The 21,863-nt window shown below is 42.9% G+C and overlaps 1 protein-coding gene across 1 annotated transcript in view; it reads right to left on the minus strand.

The window, feature by feature from the left end:
* The window catches only part of LOC126176940 (F-box/LRR-repeat protein 4), a 173,084-nt gene that overhangs the window by 48,840 nt on the left and 102,381 nt on the right, over positions 1 to 21,863 (minus strand). The gene's annotated exons all lie outside the window — the stretch shown is intronic.

Below are 21,863 nucleotides of genomic sequence, written 5' to 3' on the forward strand. Positions count from 1 at the left end.
GGGCAGAATAGCTGACAAAGGTAGAAGTAATGCAAACGTAAGCTGTAGACTTCCAAGAATAGGATCCCAGGGATCCTGTGCCCGAGATTGTCCTTAACAGGGTGTAGCATCTCCTTTATCCTCTTAGAAGGTTGGAGAACAGATCTTACACCTCGTCTTTCCAGAGCTCTACCTATTTTGCCGGATGTAGTGCTGCAGAAAGGAATGAATGCTATTGATGGCTCATCATATCTATGTTCAACATTTTCACATTCCCTTTTCTTAAAGAACACTGAACATCGCGTGATCCATAGCTGTTTTTATATAACATGTGCTTAAGGTGATAAATTTCAGAATTCAAGTGGTCTTTGTCAGAAACAGTTATTGCTCTGTGTATTAGTGTACTTAAAACTGCTCTCTTCTGAAATGAATAGTAAGAACTCTAGGCGCTAAGACATAAATCAGTGTGTATTGGCTTGTGGTATACTGAGTTGCCAAGATATATGTCTGACTTTCATTGTACAAAATCTCAGCAGTGTAGGGAAGCAAGCTCTCGATGCACAGAAGAGCCAGAGGTATTCACTACACTGGTTATGTTACGACAGAAGTGGTGGCCCCACCAGCACATGTTGACACCATCTGCGACAGCACTGCATAATTACCAAACAATCAGAAGCCATCTAGGGCTGCGTAAGGCCATCACAGTAGCAGATTTGACAGTCAGTTGCTCCTGATGATGATGATGGGAGTAATTATCGAAAGCTTGAGGTTTTACCGTCAACTGATGTGGCAAGAAGTCCAAGAATCTTTTTGAATGGTCCAAAATGTGCTGAGACTTTCAAAACTGAGTTAATTAATTCAGTGATAAGCAAATCTTTAGAGCCACAGAATAACGAATTACTCCATGTCATTCTTACTGTTTTAGAAACATGGCATTTTCTCTACATGGGAGAATAACAACGCCCTGCCATTACAATTGCCTTTAGTACTCTAGGTCTTCAAATTCAACTTTGAACTCAAATTAGAATCTTCATATTGGTCTGATGCTCCTGACAAATTATCATGGTCCTGTGCATAGTGATACCTCTGAGTTCATCACAACACTACTTTTCTCAACACTCCATCACGTGAAGCACTACAGTCAACTCATGTATAATAAGCTCACCAGACAAAATATTAGTCACTCTCTTCAAACAGCACTCTGGTCACGTTCACTGACTAGTTTAGAGCACTGTAGATAGTGTAGAACGCACATTATCACTAACAGTTACATTTTAATAACTGTTTTGTGCATACACGGTTCGTGTATCTATCACAGTAATTTCTGTGTGGCTATAATTACAGAACAAGTTCTTTCCAACGAGCAGTTGGAAGCATTAGTAAATGCATCTGACAGTGAGGAGAATATTTCCGAAGAAGAAAATCAAATCAATGATGACAACACTGATCCTTCATCTTATTAAAAAGACATGGCAGATGCTGATGCCTCTAATAATAATTTGCAAGCTGTTCAACTGATTCACACTAAAAACAAAATCACATGGAGCTTAGAACCTTTTCCGTGAACTGGAACAGCATCTAATGCAAACATTATTGAACTGACTCCCAGTGCAACAGAATACACCATCGCCAAGGTAAGTGATGTAAAATCATTTTTTCAAATTATGTCAAACAATAAAGTTCAGAGCATTATGGTGGAGATTAACAATACTGAGAGTCAAAGAGTTTATGGAGATGGTTATTACTGGCTGGTGTGATTAAATCATATGGTGAATCAACAAAGAATCTGTGTTATCCAGAAACACATAGAGCCATCTTTCCTGCTGTAATGTCACAAAAATGATTCTGCTGCATCTCACGTATTACATTTCGATGACAAGTCTGATTGAAGAGCACGAAGAGTAAATGACAAGTTGGTACCTATAAGAGTGAAAATACTTTCAAAATTATATAATCCTAGCACATATGTAACCGTGGATGAACAACTGGTAGCTTTCCGAGGATGCTGTCCATCCAAACAATATATACTGAGCAAAGCCTCGGAATATGCGGTAAAAATATGGACACTGTGTGATGGTACTACTTCTTATGTTTTAAAGATACAAATCTCTACAGGAAAATTACTTGGACAAGCACATGAGAAAAATCAAGGTATGAGGGTTCAATGGATCTGATGTATAAGGTAAAAGGACAAAACATCACCTGACAATTTCTTCACATCATATGCATTACACTAAGGACTTCTCAAAAGACATCTTGCAATTCTGGGGACTGTCAGAAAAGATTAGCCTAAACTTCCTAATATAATATATCAAGTAAAGATAATGTTCATAGTTCAAAGATCCTTTTTACTAAGGATACCACCACTGTATCTTATGTTCCAAGGAAGAAGAACAACCAGGTTGTCCTAATGAGCACAATGCACAACAGTGAGGAAATAAGCAACAGAGAAGACAAGAAAACGGAAATGTTATTGGATTCCTTTCCAAGTAAGGTAGCAACTGACCTATTGTATGTACTTACTGGCACCTACACATGCAAGAGAAAAAACCTACTGCTGGCCAATGATCATCTTCTACAATATTACTGACACTTCTGCCTACAATGCTTTTGTGGGGTGGAGAGAAATAAATCCAGGGTTGAAAAAAATGTTCTTTGGAAAAGAAGATTTCTCAATGAACTGGGAGAGCTCCCAGTTACTCCTTGTGCTGAAGCCAGAAAAATTTTGTCACGAAATGAACAGTCAGCAGCTACTGTTAGAAGAATACAAACAGGAAGTCCATCAACACCAAGTTCCAGAGATGGCAACCAAAACTGCAAACATGCCAGATGCAAATTCTGTCCATAAAGTTGTGACAACAAGAGACCAATGTGAAATGCTCAAATTGTAACACATGTTTGTAAAGCTCACATTAGATACCAATGCACAAATAGTGGAATTAAGTAATACTCTCAAATATTCCTGTGGTGGACAGTTTATATGCTAAGTAAAACTCTATTGCGCAACAGCTCATTGAGGACCAGATCTTACATCACTGCTGAGATTGCAGGCATATAATAATGTAAAATTTGTTTACACTGTAACGAATAAACCTATTTTTAAAATTGTAACACTTTTTAAGAACTTATAAATGCCCTTTAAATACCATACCAGATCATCATGATCTGAGAGAGCATGAGTGTACAGCTTTTTTAAGGAAAGTGGCAGAGTTAAGTGGGTCAATGTGTGGACACAGAATTGCAGAAAGAAGCTACTGTGTTTGGACTTACCTGTGATTATAAAGTGAATGCAGTTGGCTGATTTGTTGAAGTATCAGACTGTCCAATATGTCTACAACTGATGGGACCAATGATGAGTGTCCCTCCTTGACAGCAACAATCAGTTTCAAGCCGACACAAACTACTGCTGTTAGTGAATTCAGGTCCATCCCAACTAGCTTCCGAGCAAGCAATGTGAAAGGAACTGCGTGCAATGGACATTTGGAGTTGGGCACCTCAGAAAAGGCTGCAGTTCACAGCAGCATATAAAAGTGCAAGTCTTCAATGGGCCATACAACACAGAAATGGGAGGCATGTAGTGTGGTACAAAAGTTTTGACCAGCTCAGGTAACATGTCCACATATAAGCACATGGCAGCTATTTTAAACTTAGCAGCACTATTGAATTTTAAAAGTATTCAAACTTTCCTAGGCAAAATAAACTACTATGCAAGGTTTATCTCTCAGGCTGCCAGTATCACATGTCTGCTTACCCAATTACACCCAAAGGGGCCACAGTCTATATGAATACCTGTCAACACAGAGTCATGCAATTGTAGCTTCAGGCAGCACACCTCTACTCCCAAAATTCAGGCTCAACCCACCCTTCCCTGTCATTATAGCAATGGATGCCTCATCATATGGCATGGGGATGGTGCTCTTCTAGAATGACAAATCAGGTAAAGACACACATATCGCCTTTGCTTATAAAACACTGGTGGCAGTGCAAAGAAACTATTCACAGATTGAGCAGTCAGACCCTGGATTTATCTACAGAGTCATCATGTTCCACACATGGAGCCAAATTTCACCTGTTTATGGATTGTATGCCTTTGGTAGCTACTTTTGTCCCCAAGTATACATACCTGAATGAGCGGCACATCTGTAATGTTGGGCATTGTTACTTAGTTCTTACAGTTGTAAAATACAGTTATATAAAAATAATATATGGCTCCGAAAGCTTGCCAATCATAATAGTCTTTTATGTGTGTGTTCTTCTGCCGCTTGGTGAGTAAATTTTTTATCTATACAATTACATAATTTTAAAAATAATTACCAGGAAACTCACCAGTACACCATCGCAGACACAGTGTCACAACTGCTGATGGGAGCAGGTTTGACAGAAATGCAGACGTATGTTTTGACAAACACATTACCACCAAGCAGGCGACTGACATTTTTCCATCATGGCCATTGATACAGCACAGACCACTGCTGAGGATCATAGTAAGTACGACAGTGGATGCTTCACAGATGGCCTGCTTGCTTGGCATTTTCTGCCACCACTTGCTTACAAATGTATTTCCGGCTCAAATATTGCAGTGTCATTGTGTGTGCTACTGACGATTAGCAATGGGTTGAACCAGTTCATTCCTGTGAACTACTTTATTCATTCACTCACACTCAATGGTGAAGTGTTCAATGAAGCAGCTCAATTTGCCATTCAGCAGCTACTCTGTCCGCTATGCCCCACTCACTCAATAAAGCTACATAATACTTAATAATATTACCAAAAAATGGAAGAACTGTGTAACTTTAGGATCCAATGGTTTGCACACTTACAGCAGCTGATCTAATTTAAGTAGATCATAGTTGAAGAGGACATGGAAAAGATAAACAGAGAAAGCTATCTTTCCTCTTATAATTCAGTCCAAAACAGGATGCATATGTTTACCACTGCCAAGATGATCTATATACCTACCTTAATCAACTTATCATAAATTTTCCTGTCAATATTATTTTTGTGGAGAGTAATAATCCTTTAAATTCACTGGTACAATTTCTGGTAAAATCTCTCTAACTTTCATTTGGAAAGTAGTTTTTGTATCTGTCTGCTATTATCTGTTACACTATGGCTAGCAACTTGCAATTACAGGAAAATAGTGAAATTTGGTGTTTCACTGATATAGATGATAGGAAAGCAAGTGCAACTTTTGTTCAAAGTCTACTTCGTATAAGAGAGGAAATATACACTCATGGAAATTGAAATAAGAATACCGTGAATTCATTGTCCCAGGAAGGGGAAACTTTATTGGCACATTCCTGGGGTCAGATACATCACATGATCACACTGACAGAACCACAGGCACATAGACACAGGCAACAGAGCATGCACAATGTCGGCACTAGTACAGTGTATATCCACCTTTCGCAGCAATGCAGGCTGCTATTCTCCCATGGAGACGATCGTAGAGATGCTGGATGTAGTCCTGTGGAATGGCTTGCCATGCCATTTCCACCTGGCGCCTCAGTTGGACCAGCGTTCGTGCTGGACGTGCAGACCGCGTGAGACGACGCTTCATCCAGTCCCAAACATGCTCAATGGGGGACAGATCCGGAGATCTTGCTGGCCATGGTAGTTGACTTACACCTTCTAGAGCACGTTGGGTGGCATGGGATACATGCGGATGTGCATTGTCCTGTTGGAACAGCAAGTTCCCTTGCCGGTCTAGGAATGGTAGAACGATGGGTTCGATGACGGTTTGGATGTACCGTGCACTATTCAGTGTCCCCTCGACGATCACCAGTGGTGTACGGACAGTGTAGGAGATCGCTCCCCACACCATGATGCCGGGTGTTGGCCCTGTGTGCCTCGGTCGTATGCAGTCCTGATTGTGGCGCTCACCTGCACGGCCCCAAACACGCATACGACCATCATTGGCCCCAAGGCAGAAGCGACTCTCATCGCTGAAGACGACACGTCTCCATTCGTCCCTCCATACACGCCTGTCGCGACACCACTGGAGGCGGGCTGCACGATGTTGGGGCGTGAGCGGAAGACGGCCTAACGGTGTGCGGGACCGTAGCCCAGCTTCATGGAGACGGTTGCGAATGGTCCTCGCCGATACCCCAGGAGCAACAGTGTCCCTAATTTGCTGGGAAGTGGCGGTGCGGTCCCCTACGGCACTGCGTAGGATCCTACGGTCTTGGCGTGCATCCGTGCGTCGCTGCGGTCCGGTCCCAGGTCGACGGGCACGTGCACCTTCCGCCGACCACTGGCGACAACATCGATGTACTGTGGAGACCTCACGCCCCACGTGTTGAGCAATTCGGTGGTACGTCCACCCGGCCTCCCGCATGCCCACTATATGCCCTCACTCAAAGTCCGTCAACTGCACATACGGTTCACGTCCACGCTGTTGCGGCATGCTACCAGTGTTAAAGACTGCGATGGAGCTCCGTATGCCACGGCAAACTGGCTGACACTGACGGCGGCGGTGCACAAATGCTGCGCAGCTAGCGCCATTCGACGGCCAACACCGCGGTTCCTGGTGTGTCCGCTGTGCCGTGCGTGTGATCATTGCTTGTACAGCCCTCTCGCAGTGTCCGGAGCAAGTATGGTGGGTCTGACACACCGGTGTCAATGTGTTCTTTTTTCCATTTCCAGGAGTGTATTTGATCGTGCTCATCATGTTTGTATGATGCATCCAACAGTGTCTTTGTTTGTCAAGCATTTACTGCTTCCTGTTCCTGCATCATTTTATATTCTTTCAGAAGATAACCCAGACAATCTGCAACCAACATCAGCAATTGTCAGAACCGAACAGCAGTCAGTTCCAGAGTATAACAGTACCACTTCAATAGCAGTAAGCCGACCTCAAAATCAAGGAACACTTTCTACGTATTTTGCAAAGCCTCTTCCAACCAAAAGAAATCAGGAGATAGATGTCACACTTCTGGAGTCTGCAATGAAAGATTATGTACTGTTTAGCATAGTTGAGAGCAAACATTTTTCTAAAGTTCATAGGTAAAGTGAATGGTGCTTACACAATGCCAGTATGGAAGACCATTTCCAAAACACTTCTCCAACAACAATATGCTATGATAAAGGGAATGGTGAAAACCAACATCAATTCCACAGAAGCAGTTGTTGAGACAATGGATGTGTGGACTTCAATCAGAAATGAGAGATATCTGATGTTGACAGCACACTTTGTTAAGAACCTGGAGCTGGGTCTTCCCCTACAGTGATTTCAATACAGTGAAAGGCACACTTCAGAAAATCTCACGGACAAGCTATGATCTGTTACCACGAAATGGGGCACTGAAGTGAAAGTCATGTGTATAGTTAGTGACAAAACTGCTAATATTGTGGCAGCTATAAAACTCATAGCTTGTAAACATATCCCCCATTTTGTACACATCCTGAATTTTTTTTAAAAAATTTCACATGTCAGTATGAAACTCAAAAAGATGCCGGAACAGTTGAAACACTGACACTAAAACAGGATACCATCACAAGGTGGAATTCAATCTTTGCTGTGCCACAGAGAATAGCTGATGTCAAGAATTCCCTGATGTTACTTGTAATTATCAATTACCCAGGTCTTCCAAATTTGACCACAGACAATATAAGACAAGCCTGTGAAGTTCTGAAAGTTTTCAATGGCTGTAAAATGAAGAAATGTGTAGGGAACAGGTGGTCAATGCGTTGAAGGTTATACTCCTCAACTGGTGGCTGAAGAGCTAAACCAGAATTTCACGATAGAAAGGATAATTCTATTTTTCCAGAAATAACTTTATTGGATTCTTCATTCAAAATTTATGGATTTTCTGATAACAATTCTGGTTGGAAAGTAAAATTAAGCCTGATCAGGCACTGTGAGAAATACGTAATGCACACATCGACGGTTACTGCAAAAATCCAAATCCCTGTTTCAATCATTGACTCTACTTCTTGTCTCTGGGTTGAATTTGATGAGCTGTTTTTTGAGCTGTAGAGTAATACACACCCAAGAGATGCTGCAGTAGTGGAAGTGGACAAATATTTGCAAGAACACCTATTACAGTGGCACGGCAATATAATTCAGTGGTGGTCTGAACGGCTGTCTGTATATGCCTCATACACTGAACTTGCAAAAATGCAACCTCCACACTGTGTGAGAGAGTGTTATCGAAGTCAGGACACCTTATAACAAACAGAAGCAATCGCCTGACAGTAAAAAGAGTGGAACAAACGATGTTTTTAAACACAAATATCTGAACATTAGCTTCAGAAGTAATTGCAAGTCCATTTATTTTTATTCACATACTAATTTTTTATTTAATTAGGCTAATCGTCAAAGTGTCATTTAGTGCAAATATGTAAGTAATGTATACAAGATAAATATTCCTACAAGGAGGATTCTCTCTTCATCGTGGATTCTGCGCATGCTTCAGTTCCAGATTCACGAGGTAAGTTGTTTGCTTGCACGCTTGCTGTGTTCACACTGTCAGTGTCTTTGTTTATATCTTGAATGGTGTATGACCACACTGACAGATAGGATGTCACTGTGACATGAAGGGGAAAGAATTGTGCGGCACCGACATAGAGAGAGAGAGAGGGAAAGAGGGAGAGTTAGTTAGTTAATTGGTTGCGTGTTCCATTGATCAATCGCACGGTATGGTAGCTGTTATGATGTGGAACGTGTCAAGTGCACAAGAAATGCACATATGAAACAAGATTTTTTAATATATCTATATTACAGTACAGAGTTAAAGTTTAATATTTCTGTTATTTACCCCATTCCCTTATATGGCACAACATGCGTATACTATATTTATAGATTTATTTATTCCTATGCAAGAATCCATCTATGGTATAGAAGGAGTTGTCAGGGACATACGATTTCAATTTATTTTTGAAGATATTACTGCTGCCTGTTAGACATTTTATTTCATCAAGTAATTTGTCAAAAATTTTTATAGCAGCATATTTTTCCCCTTTCTGTGTCAAAGATTGGTTGAGTAAAGGATAGTGTAAGTCTTTCTTTTTTTCTGGTATTATAATCATGAATGTCACTGTTGTTTTCAAACTGGTCCATGTTGATGAGAACAAATTTCATTAGTGAGTAAATGTATTGTGATGCTGTTGTAAGAGTTCCCAATCTTTTAAAAAGATGCCTACAAGATGAGCGACTATGAACCCCTCACATTATTCTAACCACTTTCTTTTGAGCAGTGAATACTTTTTGTCTAAGTGCTGAGTTAACCCAAAATATTATTCTGTATCACATCAGAGAGTGAAAGTATGTTAGCTTACTCATTTCTATATCCTCAAAATTGGCAATTATCCTGATTGCAAAAGTTGCTGAACCTAGTTGCTTTAGAAGATCCAAAATATGAATTTTCCAATTAAGATTCTCATCGATATGTACACCCAAAAACTTAGTATGCTCTACCCTGTCTACTGACTTCTGTTGATGTGTTATATTTATTAAAGGATCTGTACTTTTTGCAGCAAAAAATTGGATTTACTGTGTTTTATCTAAGTTTAAAGCAAGCCTATTTGCTGAAAACCAATTAATGACTTCTCCAAAGACCTTATTTGCATAATTTTCAATTGGATTTTCTTTTACTGGATTAATAATGATGCTTGTATCATCAGCAAACAGTGTCAGTTCAGCTTCTTGTTTCAGATAAGAAGGGAGGTCATTCACATATATCAAAAACAGAAGAGGACCCCTGACTGAACCCTGTGGAACACATAATGCAATTTCACCCCAGTTAGGTGAAGTGGCAAACTTATTTAAATCACTTGACCCATATAAAGAAACTTTTTGTTTCCTGTTCTGTAAGTATGACTTAAACCACTCACATGCTATTCGATTTATACAATCGAACTCTATTATGTGGACAGTGAAATTGTATATTGCTGTCTCAGTGGAACAGCATTTTTGAAATTGGAACTGTGATTTACTAAGTATCCCATTACTGTTGAGATGGCTAACCACTCTTGAACACATTACTTTCTCGAAGATTTTTGAAAATGTTGTAAGCAAGGATAATGGCCATGGCTGAATCAAATGAGTTGTGAATGTTATTAAATGTGAGAAATGTGAAGTGTTTGAAATACCAGTTCAATGAAATTGAATGGTTAGCTCACACTTCATACGAGTGAAGCATTCACTTTTAATGACTCAGTCCCAAGCTATCCATCAATCTTGCTGGTGGTGGTGGTGACGAGTGCTGTGTCAACGTTCTCTCAATGAATATGTCCTGTGTTTGCTTCACCACGAACACTGGGATATATGCTGGATGAAGAACCTGAGCCTTTGACACGTCAACTGGTCAGCCATTGGCACTGATATTGAAGTCATAGTTCGCAAATGTGCCGTCTGCATTTATCAGCAATTTGCACCATCATGTGTGCCGTCTGTGCTTATCAGCAATTTGCACTACCATGGAAGTTTGCTCCCTCAGCCTGCATCCACCCAATAGTGGGATCGAATCCGTGCTCACACAATGGGAACATTTCATGACACTATATGGTTAATTATGGACACAATTTCCAGTCACATTCTCATTAACCTCCAGTCGGCCACCACAGACGACATCATCCGGACACTGACAAAATGTTTTGCATTAGAAAACCTGCCATTCACACTGATGTTATGTGATGACCTTCAGTTCACTTCTCAGTTGTTTCAGGTATATGCCAGTGGAATTGGTTTGAGCATCTAACGTCAGCACCATTCCACTTGGCATCAAATAATGAGGCAGAGAGGATTTTGTGAACCTACCAGTTACAGATGAACAAAACTGTGGAAGAATCTTCCACAGAAGTCAACCTTACACTTATTTTGAGAACCTGTTCCAGCAGAAAGGTGAAGTCCCACAGGCATACTGCCTGACTGCCAACTATGCACCATCCTCCAACTCCTCTATCTGCAGACATGCAGCATCCAGCAAAAAGCCCAGCCATCCCATCATCAACACCCCATTTTCAGGTGGGAAACCTTGTCTTGCATCAGTCTTAAGTCTGCTGACATGGTCAAGTGCCCACCATTGACCGCACCACGAGCGCTATTCATTATTGCTACGGTAGCCAGAGAAGTCACAACACCAGAACCAGTTGTGCTCCACAATCCACAACCATCACAGACCTCTTACTAACAATAGGGTCCACCACAAGAGTGGCACCTACAATTCCGTTCCCGTTTCAGCAACTGGCAAAGCTCTTGCAGTACCAAGCAAATAGTCATCACAACACTGCTGTCTCCTTGAAGGTCTCTCCCAGCTGGGAAATCACAGATCTTTGTCAGGAGACATTCACCTCTACACACTTGCAGCAGCAGCTCTATGGGACGCAGATTCAACACCAAACCCTGTAATGGATTGACAGAGTCCACCATCACTACTGACAACCCAGCTGGAGGAGACACCACAGCAGGCACCTGCAGAGAAGCCATATCCAGTAATAGCCTCTTTTCCCCAATTCCCCAAGATGCAGCTGGCATTGGCCTGATTATTTCTTCCAGTATTCACCAGGTTTAGGTGAGAAGACACTGGTTCTTAAGCCAGCCACAGGCATCAATGTGGTCACCACAGCTACCTCATCCTCGCAACCTGCACGATCCAGGCCAACGCACCCTCAAGTCACCAGTTAATGGGGAGAAAAATGCTGTGCCCATTGCAATTTTTTTTTCTTTTCTCTCTCTCTTTCTTTTTCTCACAGCAAGTGATTTGAGTTATCATCTTTAACATACACAGAGGGCATATGATGACATCTGTAACACTTGAGAAAACTTCAGAAAAATTGCCACTGTAAACTCATTAACAGATAACATTCCAAGCAACAATGGGAATTGGCAATGTAGCACTCTAGAAAAAAGGAAATTTAACAAAAACAATTTGCAACATTAATATGTAATACAATAATCGTCAGTTTTAAAGTGAGGGGGACTGTAGAAAAGCACACAGCATAAGGTATGATGCTGAACTAAAGTTTTTGAAATCTATTGGTCACCATCTTTTAAAAGAATTCAGATAAAATTTAGTAGTGACAATTGTGGGACATATGAACAGCTTGCCAGTAATCAAATTCCACAGAAGATAAATAATGGAAAAGTAGTGGTACAAAGAAATCCAGCCAAGCTGCCTGAAGGGCAGTGGTAAATTAAGGGATTTCCAGGCAATATCTACAGAGACTTTTCAAACTTTATGTTCATTTCTATCTGCATAAATTACAGTGTTGTCCACATCATTAATAGATGAAGACAAGCATCATATAACAGCATTTAATGGAGGGCCTGTGAATGAAAAGAATGTACAACAATTTGGTTTTTAGATTAGATACGTTTTCAAATGTATGCTATTGTTAATATCCAAAATGAAGTTTTACAGGTCTCTGAGAATACATGTTCACAAAATTTTTAAGAAAATCGTTTTCCTCAGCATACCATGTTCAGTGCTGCAACTGTATGTGCTAATCAATGAGGTTCATAACAAGGCATTGAGATTTATGGCAGCAATTTATCAACAAAATTGGTGACCACTAGATGTGATGGTGATCACATCTTTTATGGGAGTTACACAAAATAAGAACACTTGACAGGCTAACAATTTGTTTTCAGTAATGCATTAAAATAAATTCTTATGAAAAAAAATCAACTGCTTTTTGAGTCACCTATCTATTTTCTTAATTGTTTCACTAAACCACCTCTGTAGGCTAGTAGTTAGGAAAACTGGTTATTGATGCATCTGTCACAAGTACCATTCCTTTCATCTCATTTTTCTTTGGTGGAAAGAGCTGGTATAAAATCCACTCTGCCTAATAAGGCAATGTAAAAAGTGTCCTTGATTAAATAAACATTACAACTGACACTCACGCCTCCAAAGAAGCATAAAACTGAAAGGCTTACACCATGCTGGAAGCCATACTATATTTATCAAGTATCTCTATGTTCAAGTTTTCAGTATCACAGGTTTTTGTCACATAAGTCTCACGCTCATTTTTATGGTAATTGCCTTAGGTTCTTTCAAAGTGAGAAGATTGGCAGGAGTCATTCAGCTTTATGCATTCAAATGACAATATCCTTGAATAAATAAGAAACTACAGTAAGAAGCAACTGCCTGAGCTGGCATCAGAATGAAAAGCTTGCACCTGGCTGGGAACTACATAACATTTTACTAAAGGATTCTGTCATATGAGAATAAAGAGGGCAAGAAAATAAAAACAGTTTTTCAGTGCAACTTTTATATGGAGCTGAGAGAGAGCCTCAGTCTATGAATACTGACACCTTTGTGTACACCGATAAAGTCTGCAAGTTAGGTCGACTTTTGTCATACTGATACCTTCTGGCAGTGCTATTTGTCTTGGAAATAGCAATCTACAAGAAGAACTGTACTCTTATTAAACAGATTATGTTTTCTCCAATATGAATGCAGTGTATCTACGCTTTAACAGGTAAATGATGTTCCACTAAGGTTCATGAATGAGCACCAGTTTAGTTTGGGTCTCTGGAAAGATACAACTGCAATTTCATTTCGTGACTACCGTATTTACTCGAATCTAAGCCGCACTTTTTTTCCGGTTTTTGTAATCCAAAAAACCGCCTGCGGCTTAGAATCGAGTGCAAAGCAAGCGGAAGTTCTGAAAAATGTTGGTAGGTGCCGCCACAACTAACTTCTGCCGTCGAATATATGTAGCGCTACACATTCTCCGCCCCGAGTTTCGAACACTGCAGTTTCATACATTATCCAACGAAGTAAATACAAATTCCGTATTGTTCATCTTCGAATGTAGCAGAATTTCAACGTACCATGAAACTCCGACTTGCAAGACTGTTTGGGATGTTTGTCCATATGGCCAACTCTACGTTCTGAATTTTTTCTACCTGTGAGAAGAGATGGTTGCTAATAATAGGAACCTGATGAAATGTGAATCACATGCAGTATTCTCTTCACCATAAGAATAATACGAATGTAAACATTTTGCCATGTATTCTTTCGTGTTTGCTGCTATCTCATTTAAATCCTGTCTGCCTAATAAACTACAAAACTAGAGTGAGACAACAGCAAACGCGGAAGAATATACGTATCATGTCATGTTTATATTCGTATTATTCTTATGCCTAATAGTGAAACAGTCAGGAATGAAACAAGGCAGCTGAATAGATTTTTAAATCTAAGATGACTCTTAATTTCTGTGCAGAATTTGATGTACTAAAGAAGCAGCCGCAAAGATTTTCAAACGGAGAAAAATTTTCGCCCCAAAAGCAAGCCATGCTGCGAGCGGCGACAGGCCGTAAACACGCACTATCAGAATGCGACAAACAATGCATGACACAGTACAGTAATGCATTTTCAGCTTGGAGTGATGTAAACACATATTACAAAGAAAATGGCACTTATCAGATCAAAGGAAAATAAGCAATCGATTCAAACCAGACAAAGCACGTGAAAAAGGAAGGGTACCCGTATAAATATGGAAGGAGCGCCTGACGCATAGCAATGGCTACCTGGTATATATATATATATATGTCTGTGTGTATGTCTGTGTTTATTTGTGTGTCTATCGACCTGCCAGCGCTTTTGTTGGGTAAGTCTCATCATCTTTCTTTTTAAATATATATATATATATATATATATTTAAAAACAAAGATGATGTGACTTACCAAATGAAAGTGCTGGCAGGTCGACAGACACACAAACAAACACAAACATACACACAAAATTCAAGCTTTCGCAACAAACTGTTGCCTCATCAGGAAAGAGGGAAGGAGAGGTAAAGACGAAAGGATGTGGGTTTTAAGGGAGAGGGTAAGGAGTCATTCCAGTCCCGGGAGCGGAAAGACTTACCTTAGGGGGAAAAAAGGACGGGTACACACTCGCACACACACACATATCCATCCACACATACACAGACACAAGCAGACATTTGTAAAGGCAAAGAGTTTGGGCAGAGATGTCAGTCGGGACGGAAGTGCAGAGGCAAAGATGATGTTGAAAGACAGGTGAGGTATGAGCGGCGGCAGATTGAAATTAGAAATTAGCGGAGATTGAGGCCTGGCGGATAGCGAGAAGAGAGGATATGCTGAAGGGCAAGTTCCCATCTCCGGAGTTCTGACAGGTTGGTGTTAGTGGGAAGTATCCAGATAACCCGGACGGTGTAACACTGTGCCAAGATGTGCTGGCCGTGCACCAAGGAATGTTTAGCCACAGGGTGATCCTCATTACCAACAAACACTGTCTGCCTGTGTCCATTCATGCGAATGGACAGTTTGTTGCTGGTCATTCCCACATAGAATGCATCACAGTGTAGGCAGGTCAGTTGGTAGATCACGTGGGTGCTTTCACACGTGGCTCTGCCTTTGATTGTGTACACCTTCCGGGTTACAGGACTGGAGTAGGTGGTGGTGGGAGGGTGCATGGGACAGGTTTTACACCGGGGGCGGTTACAAGGGTAGGAGCCAGAGGGTAGGGAAGGTGGTTTGGGGATTTCATGGGGATGAACCAAGAGGTTACGAAGGTTAGGTGGACGGCGGAAAGACACTCTTGGTGGAGTGGGGAGGATTTCATGAAGGATGGATCTCATTTCAGGGCAGGATTTGAGGAAGTCGTATCCCTGCTGGAGAGCCACATTCAGAATCTGATCCAGTCCCGGAAAGTATCCTGTCACAAGTGGGGCACTTTTGTGGTTCTTCTGTGGGAGGTTCTGGGTTTGAGAGGATGAGGAAGTGGCTCTGGTTATTTGCTTCTGTACCAGGTCGGGAGGGTAGTTGCGGGATGCGAAAGCTGTTGTCAGGTTGTTGGTGTAATGCCTCAGGGATTCCGGACTGGAGCAGATTCGTTTGCCACGAAGACCTAGGCTGTAGGGAAGGGACCGTTTGATGTGGAATGGGTGGCAGCTGTCGTAATGGAGGTACTGTTGCTTGTTGGTGGGTTTGATGTGGACGGACGTGTGAAGCTGCCCATTGGACAGGTGAAGGTCAACATCAAGGAAAGTGGCATGGGATTTGGAGTAGGACCAGGTGAATCTGATGGAGCCAAAGGAGTTGAGGTTGGAGAGGAAATTCTGGAGTTCTTCTTCACTGTGAGTCCAGATCATGAAGATGTCATCAATAAATCTGTACCAAACTTTGGGTTGGCAGGCCTGGGTAACCAAGAAGGCTTCCTCTAAGCGACCCATGAATAGGTTGGCGTACGAAGGGGCCATCCTGGTACCCATGGCTGTTCCCTTTAATTGTTGGTATGTCTGGTCTTCAAAAGTGAAGAAGTTGTGGGTCAGGATGAAGCTGGCTAAGGTAATGAGGAAAGAGGTTTTAGGTAGGGTGGCAGGTGATCGGCGTGAAAGGAAGTGCTCCATCGCAGCGAGGCCCTGGACGTGCGGGATATTTGTGTATAAGGAAGTGGCATCAATGGTTACAAGGATGGTTTCTGGGGGTAACGGACTGGGTAAGGATTCCAGGCGTTCGAGAAAGTGGTTGGTGTCTTTGATGAAGGATGGGAGACTGCATGTAATGGGTTGAAGGTGTTGATCCACGTAGGCAGAGATACGTTCTGTGGGGGCTTGGTAACCAGCTACAATGGGGCGGCCGGGATGATTGGGTTTGTGAATTTTAGGGAGAAGGTAGAAGGTAGGGGTGCGGGGTGTCGGTGGGGTCAGGAGGTTGATGGAGTCAGGTGAAAGGTTTTGTAGGGGGCCTAAGGTTCTGAGGATTCCTTGAAGCTCTGCCTGGACATCAGGAATGGGATTACCTTGGCAAACTTTGTATGTGGTGTTGTCTGAAAGCTGACGCAGTCCCTCAGCCACGTACTCCCGACGATCAAGTACCACGGTCGTGGAACCCTTGTCCGCCGGAAGAATGATGATGGACCGGTCAGCCTTCAGATCACGGATAGCCTGGGCTTCAGCAGTGGTGATGTTGGGAGTAGGATTAAGGTTTTTTAAGAAGGATTGAGAGGCAAGGCTGGAAGTCAGAAATTCCTGGAAGGTTTGGAGAGGGTGATTTTGAGGAAGAGGAGGTGGGTCCCGCTGTGACGGAGGACGGAACTGTTCCAGGCAGGGTTCAATTTGGATAGTGTCTCGGGGAGTTGGATCATTAGGGGTAGGAGGATCATTTTTCTTCGTGGCAAAGTGATACTTCCAGCAGAGAGTACGAGTGTAGGACAGTAAATCTTTGACGAGGGCTGTTTGGTTGAATCTGGGAGTGGGGCTGAAGGTGAGGCCTTTGGATAGGACAGAGGTTTCGGATTGGGAGAGAGGTTTGGAGGAAAGATTAACTACTGAATTAGGGTGTTGTGGTGCCAGATTGTGTTGATCGGAATTTTGAGGTTTTGGAGGGAGTGGAGCTGGAAGTGGGAGATTGAGTAGATGGGAGAGACTGGGTTTGTGTGCAATGAGAGGTGGTTGAGGTTTGCTGGAAAGGTTGTGAAGGGTGAGTGAGTTGCCTTTCCGGAGGTGGGAAACCAGGAGATTGGATAGTTTTTTGAGGTGAAGGGTGGCATGCTGTTCTAATTGGCGGTTGGCCTGTAGGAGGATGCTCTGAATAGCCGGTGTGGATGTGGGAGAGGAAAGATTGAGGACTTTTATTAAGGATAGGAGTTGACGGGTGTGTTCATTGGCTGAGTTGATGTGTAGGTGAAGGATTAGGTGGGTGAGGGCAATGGATTGTTCAATTTGGAACTGGTATAGGGACTGATGGAAAGAAGGGTTGCAACCAGAGATGGGAACTTTAAGTGTGAGGCCTTTGGGGGTTATGCCAAATGTCAGACAAGCCTGAGAAAATAAAATATGTGAGCGTAATCTGGCTAGGGTGAAGGCATGCTTGCGGAGGGAATGTAAATAAAACTTAATGGGGTCGTTGTGGGGGTGTTGTGAGGGTGACATGGTATTAGAAGGTGGAAAGTTTAACATGAGGTTGAAATGAAAAAGAAAGATAGAAATATATGGGGAGAGATAAAGGTGAACTAGAAAGCAATTGGAGATCTGGTATGAAAAAAGGCGAAAAAGTGTTGGTTAAGTTGATCTTGTATTGAACTTGGGTTGGTAGACAGCGATGTGCAAAAAGGTTAGGTGGTTGTGTTGCCGCTAAATCACGTTAAAGGACGGAGAAATTCGGGAAAATTTCGAGAAAATTTCGAAAAAAACGTATTAAAGGAGTGGTGTTGTGGTGAAAGATTACGAAAATGGGGCTAACAATTGTAGAAAAAATGACGTTAAAACCTGTGGGGAGCGGCTAAAATGACGTTAAAGGACGGAGAAATTCGAGAAAATTTCGAAAAAACGTATTAAAGGAGTGGTGTTGTGGTGAAAGATTACGAAAATGGGGCTAACAATTGTAGAAAAAATGACGTTAAAACCTGTGGGGAGCGGCTAAAATGATCAGTGATGTGCGAAAAACGGAAGTGGAAATAAAGTTAAAGTTATTAGAAGTAGCCGAAATGGTTGTTAAATACGTGAAAGCAGCTGTTATTGAAATAGAAACGGTGGATTTTATAGCAGCGGTAGTGTTGAAAGCGGAAAAAAAAAAAAAATCTTTTGGTTATGGTTGGGAAGTGGGTTACGTATTGTTGAGCATATATATGGCGGGATAAAATTGTATAGTAGATTACGGTAAAAGGGGGGTGAATACAAAGTGAGACTACTGGTAAAAACAGAAAGAGAAAATAAAGAGAAAAAAGAGAAATAAGACGACAGGAAAGATTTCGAAATGCAAAGGCGACAATAAAAAACGTAATTGTTGGGTTCAAATTAATGATATGGTTATAATAGAAGGAAACATTCCACGAAGGAAAAATATATTTAAAAACAAAGATGATGTGACTTACCAAATGAAAGTGCTGGCAGGTCGACAGACACACAAACAAACACAAACATACACACAAAATTCAAGCTTTCGCAACAAACTGTTGCCTCATCAGGAAAGAGGGAAGGAGAGGTAAAGACGAAAGGATGTGGGTTTTAAGGGAGAGGGTAAGGAGTCATTCCAGTCCCGGGAGCGGAAAGACTTACCTTAGGGGGAAAAAAGGACGGGTACACACTCGCACACACACACATATCCATCCACACATACACAGACACAAGCAGACATTTGTAAAGGCAAAGAGTTTGGGCAGAGATGTCAGTCGGGACGGAAGTGCAGAGGCAAAGATGATGTTGAAAGACAGGTGAGGTATGAGCGGCGGCAGATTGAAATTAGAAATTAGCGGAGATTGAGGCCTGGCGGATAGCGAGAAGAGAGGATATGCTGAAGGGCAAGTTCCCATCTCCGGAGTTCTGACAGGTTGGTGTTAGTGGGAAGTATCCAGATAACCCGGACGGTGTAACACTGTGCCAAGATGTGCTGGCCGTGCACCAAGGAATGTTTAGCCACAGGGTGATCCTCATTACCAACAAACACTGTCTGCCTGTGTCCATTCATGCGAATGGACAGTTTGTTGCTGGTCATTCCCACATAGAATGCATCACAGTGTAGGCAGGTCAGTTGGTAGATCACGTGGGTGCTTTCACACGTGGCTCTGCCTTTGATTGTGTACACCTTCCGGGTTACAGGACTGGAGTAGGTGGTGGTGGGAGGGTGCATGGGACAGGTTTTACACCGGGGGCGGTTACAAGGGTAGGAGCCAGAGGGTAGGGAAGGTGGTTTGGGGATTTCATGGGGATGAACCAAGAGGTTACGAAGGTTAGGTGGACGGCGGAAAGACACTCTTGGTGGAGTGGGGAGGATTTCATGAAGGATGGATCTCATTTCAGGGCAGGATTTGAGGAAGTCGTATCCCTGCTGGAGAGCCACATTCAGAATCTGATCCAGTCCCGGAAAGTATCCTGTCACAAGTGGGGCACTTTTGTGGTTCTTCTGTGGGAGGTTCTGGGTTTGAGAGGATGAGGAAGTGGCTCTGGTTATTTGCTTCTGTACCAGGTCGGGAGGGTAGTTGCGGGATGCGAAAGCTGTTGTCAGGTTGTTGGTGTAATGCCTCAGGGATTCCGGACTGGAGCAGATTCGTTTGCCACGAAGACCTAGGCTGTAGGGAAGGGACCGTTTGATGTGGAATGGGTGGCAGCTGTCGTAATGGAGGTACTGTTGCTTGTTGGTGGGTTTGATGTGGACGGACGTGTGAAGCTGCCCATTGGACAGGTGAAGGTCAACATCAAGGAAAGTGGCATGGGATTTGGAGTAGGACCAGGTGAATCTGATGGAGCCAAAGGAGTTGAGGTTGGAGAGGAAATTCTGGAGTTCTTCTTCACTGTGAGTCCAGATCATGAAGATGTCATCAATAAATCTGTACCAAACTTTGGGTTGGCAGGCCTGGGTAACCAAGAAGGCTTCCTCTAAGCGACCCATGAATAGGTTGGCGTACGAAGGGGCCATCCTGGTACCCATGGCTGTTCCCTTTAATTGTTGGTATGTCTGGTCTTCAAAAGTGAAGAAGTTGTGGGTCAGGATGAAGCTGGCTAAGGTAATGAGGAAAGAGGTTTTAGGTAGGGTGGCAGGTGATCGGCGTGAAAGGAAGTGCTCCATCGCAGCGAGGCCCTGGACGTGCGGGATATTTGTGTATAAGGAAGTGGCATCAATGGTTACAAGGATGGTTTCTGGGGGTAACGGACTGGGTAAGGATTCCAGGCATTCGAGAAAGTGGTTGGTGTCTTTGATGAAGGATGGGAGACTGCATGTAATGGGTTGAAGGTGTTGATCCACGTAGGCAGAGATACGTTCTGTGGGGGCTTGGTAACCAGCTACAATGGGGCGGCCGGGATGATTGGGTTTGTGAATTTTAGGGAGAAGGTAGAAGGTAGGGGTGCGGGGTGTCGGTGGGGTCAGGAGGTTGATGGAGTCAGGTGAAAGGTTTTGTAGGGGGCCTAAGGTTCTGAGGATTCCTTGAAGCTCTGCCTGGACATCAGGAATGGGATTACCTTGGCAAACTTTGTATGTGGTGTTGTCTGAAAGCTGACGCAGTCCCTCAGCCACGTACTCCCGACGATCAAGTACCACGGTCGTGGAACCCTTGTCCGCCGGAAGAATGATGATGGACCGGTCAGCCTTCAGATCACGGATAGCCTGGGCTTCAGCAGTGGTGATGTTGGGAGTAGGATTAAGGTTTTTTAAGAAGGATTGAGAGGCAAGGCTGGAAGTCAGAAATTCCTGGAAGGTTTGGAGAGGGTGATTTTGAGGAAGAGGAGGTGGGTCCCGCTGTGACGGAGGACGGAACTGTTCCAGGCAGGGTTCAATTTGGATAGTGTCTCGGGGAGTTGGATCATTAGGGGTAGGAGGATCATTTTTCTTCGTGGCAAAGTGATACTTCCAGCAGAGAGTACGAGTGTAGGACAGTAAATCTTTGACGAGGGCTGTTTGGTTGAATCTGGGAGTGGGGCTGAAGGTGAGGCCTTTGGATAGGACAGAGGTTTCGGATTGGGAGAGAGGTTTGGAGGAAAGATTAACTACTGAATTAGGGTGTTGTGGTGCCAGATTGTGTTGATCGGAATTTTGAGGTTTTGGAGGGAGTGGAGCTGGAAGTGGGAGATTGAGTAGATGGGAGAGACTGGGTTTGTGTGCAATGAGAGGTGGTTGAGGTTTGCTGGAAAGGTTGTGAAGGGTGAGTGAGTTGCCTTTCCGGAGGTGGGAAACCAGGAGATTGGATAGTTTTTTGAGGTGAAGGGTGGCATGCTGTTCTAATTGGCGGTTGGCCTGTAGGAGGATGCTCTGAATAGCCGGTGTGGATGTGGGAGAGGAAAGATTGAGGACTTTTATTAAGGATAGGAGTTGACGGGTGTGTTCATTGGCTGAGTTGATGTGTAGGTGAAGGATTAGGTGGGTGAGGGCAATGGATTGTTCAATTTGGAACTGGTATAGGGACTGATGGAAAGAAGGGTTGCAACCAGAGATGGGAACTTTAAGTGTGAGGCCTTTGGGGGTTATGCCAAAT

The sequence above is a fragment of the Schistocerca cancellata genome, chromosome 3 (assembly GCF_023864275.1).
Source record: "Schistocerca cancellata isolate TAMUIC-IGC-003103 chromosome 3, iqSchCanc2.1, whole genome shotgun sequence".
Taxonomy (NCBI): Eukaryota; Metazoa; Arthropoda; class Insecta; order Orthoptera; family Acrididae; genus Schistocerca; species Schistocerca cancellata.